At 41.9% G+C, this 17,277-nt stretch overlaps 1 protein-coding gene across 4 annotated transcripts in view; it reads left to right on the top strand.

The window, feature by feature from the left end:
• The first annotated feature begins 594 nt into the window (after positions 1-594).
• Positions 595-17,277, top strand: part of gulp1a (GULP PTB domain containing engulfment adaptor 1a) — an 80,587-nt gene continuing 63,904 nt past the window's right edge. For 2 of the 4 annotated variants that reach the window (XM_046054610.1, XM_046054607.1), the window contains exon 1: positions 595-805. The gene's annotated coding sequence lies outside the window, so the exon portion shown is untranslated. The remainder of the gene's footprint in view (positions 806-17,277) is intronic. The other 2 variants (XM_046054613.1, XM_046054609.1) reach the window with 2 other exon arrangements.

Raw genomic sequence — 17,277 nt, 5'->3', positions numbered from 1 at the left:
TATGATTAGAAACATAACTTTGGTTAGCCAGATAACAATCCACTAATGTTATTGGTCTGCAGGATTTACCCACTAAGTTGCTATGGTAATCTTTTTTTAAGAGCTACTTATAGGCTAATAGCAGAAAACTAACTTTTTATAAATTAGATTAAATGTAGCTGTCATAAACTTTAAAGTTTAACAAATACACTTTAGATTGGATGATATATTTAAGCATTTGCTGCTGTTTGTGCCAGTGCTTTTGGTGTATTTGAGGCGACGCTTTTTTTGACATTTTGAAAACCAAACGCTGATGCAGAAATCCCGAACAAGAGTTTCACAAGGCAACAAGACGCAACTTTCTTTAGCTTAAGGCAAGAACACTTCTCTGCATTTATTAAAAGTTAACGGAAACTCAGGCATTGTGTGGACTTTATTCACGTTTTCACAGCTGAGGACCACTTCTTTTTCTTTCTTTTTTTTTTTTTTGTGAATATGGCCATTGTCGTGAAAGGGTAGCCTGATGTGGTGCCTGCCTCCCCGATTCTTTCCGGTCGCGTCTTCCCCCTCCTTTTCCATGTATTATTCAAGTTGCGACCAAAGAGCTCCGCCGTTTGAGACGGAGTGCTTGTTGACGTCAGCAAACTTCTCCCGCAGCTGTGGAGCCGAGGAGGAGGAGGAGGAGGAGGAGGAGAGCGAAGGAGCCTGCCGCCGCCGCTGCTGCTGCTGCTGCTGGATGTGGACCTGTCTGCGGAGCGCCGTGGACCGCGTACGTGGGCTCTTTTTTCCCCCCTACGGGACTGTTCGGACTTCTTCTCGTTCCAGCGTGAGTAAAAGGCGGTCTGCTTTTCTTCCTGTCTGCCTGCACGGACATTCCCTCACTGCTGTGACTGTTCGGAGTTAGCGGTCGAGTTTCTCCGCTGCTGGCAACAATCTTTTGTGTAGTGCTGTGCGATATGTTGTTTGCCCTGAAAAGTCGAAGTTGACATTAGTTTTTGTGGACCGCTCTTCGTGTCTTTTCTTCCTCTGTTTCTGTACGAAATATGCTACATTAGGGTTTCCGTGTTAAACACACTCCCGACCTAACGGGAAACTTTGTTGCGCAAGTCCGTGCAAGGTGGACTCTGGGCTAACGTGTCGAGTTTGCGTCGCTGTTTTTTTGCTCGACAATACGTTACCTTTCACTAGTTGTTGTGACTTTTAAGTTAAAAAACAAAACAAAAAAAACGGCGAATAACTGCGCGACATCCCCTCATTTTGACCCCGTTCCTGTCATTTCACAGGTCGCTTTTCGTGGCAGAAAATCTGGCGCTGTCATTTTCATTCGCGGTGACGTTAGATCTTTTCTTTTCTTTTCTTTTATTATTTTAGTTAGTGATGGAGGGACATAATGGGGTGTAATGAAAACATTTTGGGATATTAGAAATATCTTACACTGTCTGTAGTCTGTCGAAATATAAACGAGAAAGCACAGACACATTTCAGACACATTTATTCTAAAGCAGTGACCAAATCTAAACTGTCTTTTGAGTATTTGTCACTATGTCAGAGGTGGCTCATATTTGATGTCAGTGTGTTTAGATACATAGAGTGTGCATGTGTGTGTTGAGGTCCTCGCTTTTGTTATTTTCCCAGACATGAGAATCATTGAGACCAGTGCCACTCAACCTTCAAAATGAACAAGGATCTATTAAATGGCATTTACCTTCCATCTTCACTTCACTCAGATATCCTGCCTGCATAATTGTTTTCAGCGGGGGTTCAGCACCACCATAGCTTTGTAAATTGTCTGCCATTGTGTGCTGTGAGATATTAATAACTTATGGATACACCCATTACTTTGAGGGTGGATGAGCATCTGCCTGTGTAGTACTACCTCCAGTTTCTGTCTCACAGTTCTCATTTCATGGCTGAGAAGTCACCATTTTCTATGCTTGTGAAATACAGGTTTTTGCAGATTTGTTGAAGTCAGCAATAACCATTGTTTTGCAAATGTACATTTTCAATCTGCAGCCTGCCTTTTAACAGGTTGATGGCGTAACACTCGTTGAACAAGCCTTGGATGTTTTTCAGCCACTGGCAGTAATTGAATAGCTGCTCGCCAAGTGGCTCATATGGTATGCTGTGGAAATCAGCATGAATTAGCCTTGAGGAGTCTACAAATTGCAATTCAGGACAGCAGTTTTTTATGTTCCCAGTAGTCTGCCAGGACTGGAACAAGGTGGTCACGGAGATCTGATTTCAAGTAGAGTTAAATAAAGGTCATGGAAATTAAATTGAAAGTCTTATTCAGCTAAAACAGTCCTGCTCGGCACCCCACCACAAAGCATTAAAGAGTGTCATTGAAATATCAGCAGTGTCATATTGACTTTTTTAAACAATTCTGCTGTCATTTGTGCCCAAATGCCATCAATCCAGGTGCATTTACTGCACCTCCTGACAAGTGCCCCATATCCTAAGACATGGAATTGCTGCTAATGTTGTAAAGCAAAGAACGCTCAAGCAGGAAAAATCTCCTGCAAAATGCATGGAATTCACTGTTGTTTGAGAGTAAAATAAATAGGTTTCACAGGGACACATCACTTTGAATTGGAACATGACGGTGGTGATGTTAATGTTAATGACATGGGAAACTGTGTACACGATATTCTTGGTGTTCAAGTGGTAAGTTGTGAGAACGCCGCTGCAAGGCAACGGCAACGTGGACGCCAGAAGGGAAAAAAGTACATTAAGTTACTGTGGCCGTCTAGAAGCCGCAGAGACTAACAATTTCGCAAGCTAGCCAGCAAAGAATGTAATGCAGGAAATGCAAAGGCATGATGAAATGGTGAGGCAGTTGGGGATAGCAACAGTCAACAGGATTACTTTTGATTCTGAATGGATTTCTTAGCAGATTTGTGGAGTTTATCCTCAGTGGACTTCAGAGTGAGTAGCCTGCTGCAAAGAATTAGAGTAAGTTGTGATTCCACTAATTGTGTCCGACATCTGTGTGTTCAGATTTGACCAAATGATGGCCCCCGAGAGGATGGGCTGTGGATTTTGGTGTGAATAACATGCACCAGGTCCAGAGGGTTAAATGTAGCAGTACTACACAGTGGCTTAAATTTAGCCTACCTTTAGCAGAATTGCTGCCAGGAAATCAATTAGTACAGGTGATGAGCACAATCAGTCACCTGCTGAGCCGAAGCAGACGCATCCTGACACGCATTGTTATCAGTGCAGGCCCTAGGTGATGGTTTAAACTGTAGCCTCACTCTATAAACATGTGGCCTGTGGCTGTGTGATGAAGCGCCTCCGCTTGTTTTTCCTGAAGCTTAATAAGCCTCATATTTAGAGCAGGACTAGTCGATCTGAAAAATAATTTGCATCTATTTTGAGAATCGATTCATCGTTTCAGTCATTTTCCAAGTAAAAATAGTGTCAAATTAGAGGATTTGCTGGGGAGGGAGTTAACTGATTATCTTCAAAACTATGAAAACTAGGGACGCACCGAAATTTCTTGGCCAAAACCGAATATAATGAAAATCTTTCCCGGATACCGAACAAGGTTTTTCCATTCCAAAATTTGTTCCTTTTATTTTGCTTTTTTTTTTTTTTTACCACTGCATAAATTAAATAGTCAAAATTAGCTTTTTCCCCAGTGTTTCCCACAGGATTTGGAGAGACTATGGTGGAGGGGGTCCGAGGCTCGATAGGGTCCTGTAAATTAAATGAGTCCACTTACTTTTAATGGACACATGTAATATTTTTTTAGACTTTCTGTGAATATAATCCAATTAATCTTATTGCCATACTGTGTAGACACCTTATTTTGAAAACCGGACATTGTCACATGTTTCCTCGCGCTAAATTCATCAAGTCCGACCCAATTATTAATAATGTTGTATGTGGTTCTCATATCGCGTAACATGAAGACTTCACAGCCTCTCTTCAGGTAGGAGACTCATACTGCAACACTTGTCTTTGTAAACCGAGAAACTGAGAGGATAAAGTTGCTAACCCGCCTGTCAGCTCGCTCTGGGCCGTTTCATTGGATTTACCATAAAGGCTTTAATACGTGTGCACTCCAAATTTAGGTGCACACGTATTAGGTGTAGTTTAAACTTCTTCTCACAAACCAGTAACAGAAACAATCAAAGCGGGTCAGATCGTTTGTTGCCTTTCCCAAGAAGTCAGCCACAGATGGAGCGGATGTGCTAGGAGACAATTCAGCAGAACAGCGTCTGCAAACGGCGATTTCTGTTTCCACAGGCTGGTTAGTGCCTACTATGACCAGTAAACTGATCTTAATGTGTCTGCAAATGGCAATCTTTGCGTCTTTCACGGACACTTTAGAATGTTTCCACACTGCCGACATGTCAACTTAATTGTTTTTGTAAAAATATATTCAGTCTTTTGACTTATTAGGCCGAACGTGAAGTGCTGTTTTTGCTTTTTCATGCTGATTAATTTTGGTGGCCGAGCTTTTGGTGCATCCTTAATGAAAACAAGACATTTTATGGTGTAACCTTTCGCCATTTGTGGAAATGTTGCAGAATAACAATGATTTGCTTAATTTTACTAAAATCCACCATAGGCCACATGTACCTGGTGTGTTTAGACAAGGCTGTTGCTTAAATGTGACTTGCTCTGTTATTAATTTGCAGGATGTGTGGTTTGCGAGGGCAACACGACGGTATGAAGTGTTTTGGGTTTTTTTGTTGACATGGAAGTTCCCATCAAGAAAGCGGTCCTGAATGTATAGACTTATGGGTGTAGTCGGCTTGTCATCATGTGTTACACTGACCCCAGCCTCTGTATGTGTGCGGTCCTGTTGTCTGTAGGACACGTGGATCTTGTATAATATAGTGACTGCGATTACAGGAGTGGCGTTCCCATGTTGATTGATGACGTGTGAGAAATGACCAGGTCTCGGCACATTCGGCGGTTAGTTAGGAGAATCAACCTCTTGCTTCTGTAACGTTGACGGCACTCATGTTTACCTCTCATCGCCTGCCTTCAAAAGGTGCAGCAGGCACTTCATCTATCAATGCAAGATCACAGTGACTGATAGCATCATTACCATCAGCCCATGCTCCCCGTTCCTCACTGTCACCAAAAACTCTATTACAGCAGCTTCATCTTGCTGTTTGTTGTCAGATTGCTGGAAAGCTGAAGTGACTTCAGCCTCATACTCGCTCGGAAACATCAAACAGCTTTTCATCCACCATCACCATTTCAGCTGCTACCTCTGTAATCAAAATTGAGCAGGGAGATTACACGACTGCGTATCGCTGGCTCAATTTTCTTATCGTCATCCCTATGTCAAAACAAAATCCTTCTCATAGGCTAAAACCACTCCAGTGACCTGTCTAAGTCAAGATAATTGATATTTTTGTCTTGCGGAGCTAAGGCGTTGACTCCCACAAATGTCAAAGCCTTCTGTATTCCCATCTCTGTGATTGAATTAATCCTCTCAGCATTTATTATACATCTCAATTAATCATGGGCTTTTGCAAATGAGACACTGAAGGAGCCTTCGGGTCTATGCATGGTACTGCATGTTTCCGTACTCGTGTCCTGCTTCTTTTGTCTTTCGTGGATGAGACTGGTATTGTTTTTTTTAAATAGAGGCTCCTTTCCAGCGCTAATGGCTCGTCTTTGTTGTCTATATGATGTGTCATTCTGGAATTGTGTTAAGACGTACAAAGAGAAAAAAATAAATTGATAGAGCTAAGTCCCAGGCACTTAAATAGGTACATTTTACATTCAGTGCTTTGACGTTTGAACAGAAAATACCACTTTTGTACAATTTTCTAAAGCATTTTAATTGAGCCTCATAGCTTACCAAAGAGGTGGTGTAATGGTATGATGATTGAAACATTACTGGACAGTTGTTTTTATTCTATTTCAATAAAATGTGCAATACAATGTAAGGTTCTAGCTGCGTAATTGAATCTAAATACTTTTGTTTACTAACCTCACTTCTAGTTTGAATTCTTCTTCGATACGTGGGTCATTGACAAAGAGTCAAACCACACTAGAACTGAAATGAAATGTGTTAGTGAGGATGCACGGATCCATATTTTTCTGTCTCTATTGCAATTCTGATACTTGGACATGAACTCATTGTAATCCTTTTTCTATAAGATAACGCTGGCACCAAAAAAGAGGTTGGCAGCCTAATATGACCGATTGGTCATGACGATACCTGGTCTGCTAAACAAGGTCAGTATTGGGGCTGATTCGGAATCTGTTTGATTTTTACTCTTTTGATAATTGAAAAAAAACTTGCAAGGATTTTCAGCTTTTCTATAATAGTAAACTGAATATCTTTGGGTTTTGGGCCATGTGTTGGACAAAACAAGCCATTTGAAAATGTCACGAAGGACTTTAGGAGATCATGACCGTGAATAAAATAGTGATTTCTTCTCACTATTTTCTGACATTTAATGGTCCAAATGAAGTATGATGTTAATTTAAACTCTGTATAGTTCAGTCTTTAGTTAGTGTAGTTTTTTAGCTGGGTCTGTCACCGACTTGGCTTTCCAGTTCAGAATCTACCAATCAAATTCTTTGATTGGTCAAAGTCAGCCTATGGAGAACACTGACAGCTCTACCAAAGTTTCTGATATTGCTTTTGTAGTTCTTAACAAACTGGTACTAAATAAATGATGATGTATTTTCTTTACAAGGAAGATTATATGGATTATAATCACAGTGGTGTTGATCTGGAATCACATCACTGCCTGTTGACTCAAAACGAGGGTTGTTGAGGTAATGGAATCATGTCCACTTACAGAAAATGGGACTAGAGAAAACATAACTAAAACCAAATAAACAAGTCTGTATCATGGACATTTTCTTGTCTGGACAGACAAGTTTACCACAGTTGGAACTGCTCCCTTAAAATGCCAAATGAGTCAAGGGCAAATAAATCTGCCAAATAGGTGAATGAAACAAGGTGCTGGTCCTAATGAAAACTTTCAGTGTGATTAATGAACCATCTTATTGGCCTTGCTCCTTGGATGCCACATTACAGAAAAGAATGGAAATGGCTTTTCTGTAGAACACTTCCCATAGTTGTGCCTTATTGTATCCACAAAGCATCAGCATTTACTGCCTCAGTAGTGCAGTCGTTACGATATGTTTTTAGTGTTATGATCTGATGAAGCTTATAAAACACACAGGATGAGTATATTGATTTCTTCACAGTACCTACATATGCAATATAAAGCTTCAGTCTCATCGGTAGTGCTTTAAAAGGTCAGCTGCAAATATGGTCAAAGTTGAAATGGCTGGCTGGGGGATAAACTGAATTGTCAAGAGTTAGTGCTGACACTGAGGTAGGCAGGAGAGCTGTGCCACAGGAAACAATAGGTCAGTCAGTGCAGATCTGTTCTGCCTTTGATCAGGGTCCGAGCCTTCACATGTGCTTGATTGAGAATCTCTTCTGTGTGTAATGTGGGGGGACTCATTAGTTCCCATAGCCGTTAACAAATCTGTAAATTACACACAATGACTTTTTAATGATGATGATTATTTAACATGCATGTATTTAATTGGAAGTTACATACTAAAACAAGACAGCAGGGTGATGGCCGATATATATAATGCTGATATGATTCCAATATCCCATGCAGAGAATAATCTTATATACAAGGTTTTGATACATAGCTTGCCCCAAATAAAAAGCAGACACTAAGGCTACGTTCACTCTGCAGGCCAATGATTTTTTTGCTCATATGTGACTCAGATCTGATCTTTTTATGACAGTGTAAACAGGCCAAGCGAAAAAACTCCACATAAGCGAACACATTACATTTATTCATTTAGCTGACGCTTTTATCCAAAGCGACTTACAATTGCTATACATGTCAGAGGTCACACGCCTCTGGAGCAACGAGGGGTTAAGTGTCTCGCTCAGGGACACAATGGTGGATGGCTCACAGTGGGGGATTGAACTCGGGTCTCTCACACCAAAGGCATGCGTCTTATCCGTTGCGCCACCACCACCTCATGTCATAATTTGGGAGAAATGTGACTCATGAGAGGACAATGAAAAACGGGATTGTCCCGCGAGCTAACCGGAGCTATGTTGCTCCTTGTTTACTTCCGTAGCCTGCAACAGCGTGCTGCGTGTGACGTCGTGTTATTCTTCTGCGCATGCGGGTCACTTTCAGGCCGCGGACAGTTCACACTGGTATGGGCCACATTTAAACTGTAATGTGACCTGTGAAACCAAAAGAATTGAGGGGAATTGAGCATTATGGCCTCCACGTAGCCTAAGGGACAGCTCCCGCGATCGAAACGCTGTTGCCAACTCTCTACCAGTGGACACATTTCCACCGTTGCACAGTATACATCGTCATATCGCCCAACCCTAATATTCTGTTCATGTTAGCCATATAAGCTAATTATGTTAGTAGCCTGTCCAGTAAATCAGCTGGCTGATATTATTAGCCAATATCAGCTCATATATGATGGTACTGGCATATAGTTTTCATAGTGTCAAAAGCCAGCATTAAGGGATCCTAATTAAAAACCAAAACCAAGTATACCATACTCATATAGCCATCCTGATAATAGGAATGATCCTGTTTCAACTGGAGAAATACCAAACAACTAAATGGTTAAGATTAAAATTAAATTCCTGTTGGGCAACTCATTGGTCTGTAATTTCGCACTACAACATTGTCGAACGATACTAATGATTATTACTTGGTTTATAGAATAATGATAAATATGCACCACAAGATCTAGTCCTAGAGCCCAAGGTGATGTCAGTTTTCACTTTCAAATAATATATAACAGAGAAAAGTAGTACATTCTGTGTACTTTTATGTGTACCTTTTGCTTGAAAGATGACTTGTGGGATTTCTTGATTATCGTTGCGCATTATGTCAATTAATCGACTCATCATTTAAGCCCTAAACTTTTCAGCTCTTACAGTAGTATATATTTTGGTTGAATATTTCAAACTGCCATTTGGATATTTCAATCATGTCACTTGAAAGTCATTTGCAGCAAAAGGTGAGTTTTGTAGAGTTAACTCTTACTCTTAAAATTAGTGTCAGAATCTAACATCTCTTTAAACATTGGGTGCTTAGACATATGAAGAAAGTGTGCTTTTGTATTAATAACCATCTCTTGCCCGTTGACATTTGGTCTTAGGGATGGGTCAGATTGATCTTGTAAGTAAATGACAACTGAGACAAGGGAAGCCGGTGATGGGAGAAAATGAGCGGGCGAGCTGATGAGAACAAAGCTCCCACCAGTCTCATTACATTACTGCTTTCAAACAGTGATTTCAGACTCCCTCTGATTTGAGGCAAATCAGAACCGCTGATTTGATTTAATGTGGTGTACATCTTCGTCTCTGTGTGCGGCGCTGCATGCTGTGTCCCGTTTCTGCCTCTCTCTCTCTCTCTTATACATTCTTGCCCTGCTTGTCTGAATCCAGTGTATGGCATTTGTAAATCTAAAATGCCTCCAAAATTGTAATTAGTCATACATTTGCAGATGTTTAGCAATTTATTTGCTTTAGTCTTTTAGAGTGGTTGTCCGTATTTACACAGTGAAGTGTTTAAATGTAGTAACTTGTGCGTGTTTTTGTGTCATTGAAGGTTGGGTCACAGCTGAATGTCAATGAGGTTTGCTTGTCATAGTTTAGTCTTACATTTTGATTAATGAAAGTCTCTCCACAATGTAATTTCCTGATGAATGTGCCTCTGCCTTTGTAAGAGATAAGCTGATGGGATGAGAAACATGGCTTCTCACAATTAGTGCTCATAGCTATCAACATTTCGTAGTCAGTCAGTCACTCAGTCAGTTAGCAGTTTTGATCTTTTGCATCGTTCCTTATACCTTCGTCCTTATCTTGGCAGCGAGCTCCCTGACATGTTCACAGGAGATGACTTTTAATTTGCTGTGGAAGTCAACATTGCTAAACTAACCACAGGGTGATGTGTATTGTTCGCTTACATTGTTTGAGTACATTTGTATTCCTACAGCCCTGTGCATGATCAAGACCCTGTGGCAGCTTATTTGACTCAGGACTTGCCCCTACTGTAGTGCAGACTAAGCTATCCACACTTTCACTTCACAAACATTCAATGTAAACACTTGGATTGCACAAAGCATCTGAAAGACAACTATGGGACGTCCATTAAGAAGTAAATATAACTTTATTTCTGTGGCTTTAGCTGCTTATCAGCATACATATGGAGGTTGGCTGTACACAGGACAGGCTACTCCATCAGAAGCCTAAAGCATACACTGCATCATTAATACAGTACATATGGAAAGTATACCAATCTCCCATTCACTTGACTTCTGTGGCTTTTGCATAGAGGATGTCAGATTTAAATATAAATGAACCGTCAAGCCCTTGCCAAAGGAGTTCAGACTATGCTGGCTGTGCCGCCAGGTAAATCTCTCTGTACTCTACTGTGTTATACCGGAGTTTTGTAAATCTGGTGTCTGTGGCGACATTCCCACGCTGGCAAAAGTGATGTGTTTTTCGCCAACCAGTAATGGTTGGTTTATCAGAGCTGAAGGGGGGGGCAGCAGCAGCTCTGTATGGCAGAGCCTATACGTCAGCAGTGAGCTGTCAGAAGGGGGAGACAAAAGTTCTGCACTGCAGGTAATATAAAACTCTATTCAAAAATCTATTCATTCCCAAAAATATTCAAGTAAAAGTAAGAAAAAGTTTCTCTATTTGTAGTCTGTATTACAACTGTACAGCTTAACGTAGTTGTGCCTTTACTTTAATCTGATTGGCTGCTGAAGACTGCTGCCTATGTTCAGCTTTCAGAAGTTTGACAAAAGAGTTGCCAAGCTTTTGAGTTTTGTTTCACTGCTGAAATCAACAGACATCAAATTCACCTTCAATTGACATTTTACTGAACACTATGTAGACTGTCAGTCAAATTGGCAAACCACCTAAACAAACTATGCTTTACTAGAAGGCTGAGAAGGTTATATTTCATGTTCATTCTGACCGCACATTCTTCTTTGTATCAATACTAGTGTATGTGTGGGAAATTGCATGTTCAGGGTTTTTGTGTACGTTGTTAATACATCTGGGCCCTGGTCTCAAAATATGTCTACATTTTCTGCACTTTGTTATCGGGATGCCACACAGTGAACTGGCTAGATGAAGATTTGCTGGTGACAGGCGCATGATGTATTTTACGCATTATTTCTGTGACATTTCTCTTACGGCGTGGGTATCCCAACCATATGGAAATTTGGCACAGCAGGCCCCTCCGTGTGCCGACCTGCATCTCTTGTTTAGTCACATGTCAGATTACCAATAAAACGCACAGTGCAGATGAAGGCCTCGGATATCTGCATTTTGTCATAGCATCACAGATTGTGTTCAGCATCTGTGGAGCTGACAGAAAGCATTTAGAGCTGATGGCTCTGAGCAAATCAGACAGGGAGACAGACTAACGCTGTCGGCATTGGTGTTCCAATTTGGCTGAGGCTTTATAACGCATGTCTTCTTGATCCACCACTTCCAAAGACATCACTGGCATACGCCTGTCCAAGGCGTCCCCAGTTAATTCAAGAAGCCATCACGTTGTGGGCGAAAACAGACCGCTTTTTATGGCCCTTTTATTTCTTCATGAGTACCATTAATTTCATGGGCCAGGCCTCAGTGCTTTGCAGCCGGAATTTTTTTTATCCGCTTGAGACAACATGACTACATTATCCTCTTTCTGGTAATGAATTGGCAGGAGTTATGTGTGTTTTATTGGTATTGTTTAGCACTTCAGTTGGGTGGCCGATTCCTCTGTTCATTCTCTGAGTAAACTCCATATCTCATCCTCGCAGGCCTGAATGGCTATTTATGTGTTCTAGATGTTTTGCCAAGGCTGCAGTCTGGAGTAAAACTCATCCTCCTCAAGTACATTATTTATTTTCTTCTACACTATCAGCCTGGAAGCTTCCTCCATAAAGATCATTCACATTAAGACTAATTAGATTTATTTAGGCTCAGTACAATGCCGCCTCCCTGTGCAAACACAGTCATGAATTCACTGTTATTCTATTGCAGTTTGTGCTCTAAGTGACTACAACATAAACCGTCTTTATCCCTTTGACATATACTTGGCTGTCTCACTTCTATCACTTTCTTGTGGTTTGTTCACAGAGACAAAAAAGCGAAGAACTGTTTGACAATGTCAGACCTATATACAGTTTTCCTTTGCGTGCATTGAAATAACAGTCCTCTGAAAACAAAAATACTTCTGTGTTGTGAAAAGCTTCTTGAGTTCTTTCCCCCCTCTTCAGTGCTTTCAGTTGTACATTTTCTCTAATCCCAATTAGAAGAAGTATGGGGGGGGGGAAAAACACATCATTTTATTGTCAATATCGTCATATTGTTGGTGAGATCTACCCCTTTCTCTGGTCAGACAAACATAATAATTTAAATAATAATTTAAACACAGAATCATTAAAGGCTTAATGAACAGGATTTTCCTAAAAACCAATGTATTGACTTGTACAAAAACTTATCCCTCTCAATCAAGTGTTTGGCGGTGTATCTACAGAGACCCTACCCTCTTCATGTCTTTCCTTATTATTCTGCTGTGAGCGAGCAGGGAGTGAGGTCGGGACTCTATAAAAACAGAGCGACCAGGTTACATCGATGTCTCCGTCCTTGTCCTCTGCTCTCTGTCTGTGTCAGGGATGTAGAAAGAGCTGCAGGTCTCTGTGTCTGTATGAGCGAGGGCGGGGCTGAGCTACACACATGCAGAGTATGTGCTTCGGCCACATTCACACTAGGGTTGTAACGATACACCAAATCAACGTTTCGGTTCAGACCTCGACTTGTGAGCCACGGTTCGGTTCATACCTCGGATCCTCCCCCCTCAATCATGACTGGACCAAAATAGTCACGCAGCTGGAAGTATCTTATCATTTGTTTTTTTTTTTTTGCTTTATCCAGCTCACCAGCTTGGTTGGTGGTTGCTTGGAAAGCTTGCCTGGCAGTGTGGCTAAAAATGAGGCCTGTGAGGAAATCGGGTGTGTAATTGCCACACTAACAGCAGTTCGGGTCAGCTCTTTATGCAGAGCTGAGATACAGACCTGAGGGTGGCTCCTGACAGACTGTTGATGCAAGCTTTGCTGGATGGAGACTCCGTGGACCACCGCCACAGCAGTCAAGATCATTACCCAGAAAGAATTATAAAATGAAATTGCGGCTGAATTATATGCTGTGCACACTCCCCATTTAAGATATAATTACTTCTCCCGTGTCTCAAACTACCACTTTGAGAGAGGAGATTGTTCTGCAAACTGTGCATCAGCCCTAACCATCTCTCGCATGGAACCCTGTCAGATTAACCTTCCACGCTGACAACTCCACAATTATGTGTGAAATAAGCCCACTGTAAGCAGCTGATTGTGTCTTAGCAACACAGTAGTTACAATCTGAAATGTATGTGTGTTATGTAAAAGTAGGGCTGTCCCCGACTACAGATTTCCCCAGTCAACTAAAAGTCATTAGTTAAAGACAGTAGTTGACATATATTTGGGGGTATTAGAAAATATTTTGAGTTCCAGGGCTGAGAAAGAATGTTATAACATTGTTATCTCTACTATCACTGCTACTTTACAGAGAAATACAAACCCATAATATTGGGCCTGAGTACTGTATTCCCTGTTGTCTCGGAGGCTGTGTTGGGTCCCAGTCTGTGTTCACTTGGAGGCCTGGTTCCGTTGCTCCTGTTTGTTGTACTCATTCCGGTGCGACTCCCTTGCGGCATTCACAATGGGTCCCTTGCCCTGGGCCTGAAAACCTTTTCCTCCCAGTGGTCCAAAGCTCCTGTGCTAGTGATGTAGACAAACACCAACACTCCACTGGTACTCCGAGCTCCCAGTCCGGGTAAAGTCAGCTAATAGGACCGCTAACTGAGCTAACTAGCTAATGGCAGCTAGAGTTAGCAGCAACAATCCCTTGATTCTTTCGTCTGGGTTGCAAGGTGCAGGTCCCGAATGGAGTTTGAGGTTTTAGTTGTTGTTTTTTCTACAACTTCCAACCAATGAAAAGATTGTTAAAAGGTTTAGTCAATTATTAGGTGGCTGCCTTAATTTAGTTAGCCCTAATAAGTACATAGACCTTTGTTTATCACATTATTCTTAATTGACTTACACTATACTGCCAAAAGTTTTAGGACACCCCTCCGAATCATTGAATTCAGGTGTTCCAATCACTTCCACGACCACTGTTGTATAAAATCAAGCGCCTAGGCATTCAGACTGCTTCTACAAACATTTGTGAAAAAATGGGTGGCTCAGGAGCTCGGTGAATTTAAGCACGTTACTGTGATAGGTTGTCCCCTGTGCAAGTCCATTCGTGAAATTTCCTCACCACTAAATATTCCTCGGTCAACTGTTTATGGTATTATAACTAAGTGGAAGCGATTAGGAACAACAGAAACTCAGCCACGAAGTGGTAGGTCACATAAAATCACAAAATGGGGTCAGCGCATGCTGAGACAGTGGACAGAAGTCTCCAACTTTCTGCAGAGTCATTAGATACAGACGTCCAAACATCTTGTGGCCTTCGTCTTAGCTCAAGAACAGTGCTTAGAGAGCTTCATGGAATGACTTTCCATGGCTGATCAGCTGCATCCAAGCCTTACATCACCAAGTGCAATGCAAAGCGTCAGATGCAGTGGTGTAAAGCATGCCGCCACTGGACACTAGAGCAGTGGAGACGTGTTCTCTGGAGTGATGAATCACGCTTCTCTGTCTGGCAATCCGACGGACGACTCTGGGTTTGGTGGTTGCCGGGAGAACGGTACTTGCCTGACTGCACTGTTCCCAGTGTAAAGTTTGGTGGATTATTATGGCGTGGGGTTGTTTTTCAGGGGTTGGGCTTGGCCCCTTGTTAATGCTTCAGCATACCAAGACATTATGGCAGGGCTCGAGACTAACAGTGTCCTGTCGTCCTGGGGACGATAGAAAATGTGTTTGGGACGAAGAGAAATCTTCTGTAGGACGCCTCTAGGAAAGGGATTGTGTTTATTTATTACGCTTAGCAAATGACAAACTAATCCGACAGCGCTGACTACAACGGAGGCCGTCTTCTCACACTGTTACTACAGTCACGCCAGACTCACACAGGTCACAAATGGCTCGTTGACCTCTCAATCGCGCTGTGTAGGCTAGTGTTAAGTGCCACACATCAATCTTGTCACACAGTGGAAAAACAAATCAATATTCTGATAGCGACGACTAGCGGCGAGAATCCTCTCGACCCAGTTGATGAAACTCGTTATACGGCGTGATTGTAAAGTAACCCGTGCACTCTGAGACGCTGCCAGAAGACTTGCTGGTAGAGTTTTGCATTATAAACATCTAAAACCTGAAGCACAATCTGGCTCTGTTTGGGACTGTGAGCTGCACTTTATCGGAGCTGCAGAAGTTAACATGAGGATTTGTGCCGAGATGTCTGCCTGATTGGCAGGGATGGTTTCAGTTTCTACCTCTGTGCAGTCTGAAGGGGAGCACAGCAGAGTATAGGTCAGGTAGACTTAAATAATGATGTTAGTCTCATAATAATTTTGATTTTCTTCTGGACATGTCAGAGAACACAGATATGTGCAGAGTCCTGACCCCAACCCGATAGAACACCTTTGAGCAGAGACTGCGAGCCAGGCCTTCTCGTCCAACATCTGTGCCTGACCTCACAAATGCGGTTCTAGAAGAATGGTCAAAAATTATTTTGATGCTTTCCTTTGGTGTGAGAGACCCGGGTTCAACTCCCCACTGTGACCTGTCCACCAATGTGTCCCTGAGCAAGACACTTAACCTCTTGTTGCTCCAGAGGCGTTCAACCTCTGACATATATAGCAATTGTAAGTCGCTTTGGATAAAAGCGTCAGCTAAATGTTAAATGTACATTTTGGCTCAGTTGTTATTTAATTTGCATCATGACACCACAAATATTTTGGCCACAGTTAACAAACTGTAGGCCTTTTATACAGATTTTTATATTGGAAACCCACATACATTCATCTATGGTTATTGTGACTTTTAATTTTTTAATGACATACTTGCAGAGTAGTCTGTTTCAGGGAATGAAAAGATGCATAAATGGAGCTCTCACAGCTTTGTCTTTTTATAATGGACTGCCATTTCCAGAAAAGGCCCATTCTTTAATCACTTTAGAAACCCAAAACACTGCCTTCAAACTTCCCTTGACGTGAGGAAAATTAGAAGTCAGAAATTTCAGACACTTAGCTGAGGTCTTTAGTCACACTACTGTGACCAAAAGGAGTGCCACTACTTGGGGGGGAAACAAAATACAAGGGGATGGTCACGCTCTGCATCCCTGCTTTAGGCGCAGATAGCCTACATTTGTATTGACTTATTTTTGGATACCTCGGCTGACCAATGTTGTTGTTCATCTGTCAGTTTAAGATGTATCGTAGCCAGTGTCAACATGTGGGAATGCCCTCCAGACTGAAGTTTGTCTTCATTGACAGTTTCTCATAAAAGGTGTACAATAAACAGGCTTTACTAATGCATCTTCTCTAGCTTCCCCCCGCACAAACAATAGGTATTCAGACTACTGTGATCTTCACAAAGAGCACATTTTTCCCCGTCTTTATCTTGACCTTTAAAAGCCGATGTCCCGACTTTGTCATTTGGTTTCCACCAGCTGGGCTCATCCCTTTTCCCTCCCAGGCTTCTTTCTTCTCCCAGGCTTTGCTGTTTCACCCCTGATTGTGTCTCCTTCATCTGTCACCCCCTCGCTGTCCGAGAGGAACAGACAGAGATGGATGCTAATCACTTCGCCTATGTGCCCATCCACCCCACTGCCTAGTCAACAAGCTCAGCCCAGGCTCCCCCTGCTACTCTGAGTGAGCTGCTCTCCTCACTTCTAACACCACGGTCACTGTTGGTAAAGTTGCTGTGCCCCATTATTGTAATCACTGCACCTGACATAAATAATGATGCACACAAAAATAAAAAAGAAAGAAGAAATGTATGTGCATTTCTAGTTTTTCTGAATCAATACCTCAAACTAAAATACATATCAGAGACCTTGTTTGTTTCAGCTGTCTCTCTGATGTGAAATACAAAGTGACTTTCACTGGCCTCTAATTTGCTATTCATGAAGTGTTTATAAAGTGCAGGAAATGAAACACACACAGAGTCAAACATATTAAATATTGATGTTTTGTGGCCCAAAACCATTTATTTACTTAGCTGAAAGACGAGGCGCTGGCTGGGAGAGGTCTCCTGATGAAGCTACCTCAAAATAACCACTTTGATCTCGGCGGGTCTCATGTCGGG

The sequence above is a fragment of the Micropterus dolomieu genome, linkage group LG07 (assembly GCF_021292245.1).
Source record: "Micropterus dolomieu isolate WLL.071019.BEF.003 ecotype Adirondacks linkage group LG07, ASM2129224v1, whole genome shotgun sequence".
NCBI lineage: Eukaryota > Metazoa > Chordata > Actinopteri > Centrarchiformes > Centrarchidae > Micropterus > Micropterus dolomieu.
Note: the sequence above shows the minus strand (reverse complement) of the source record. Positions and strands in the feature narration are given on the sequence as shown.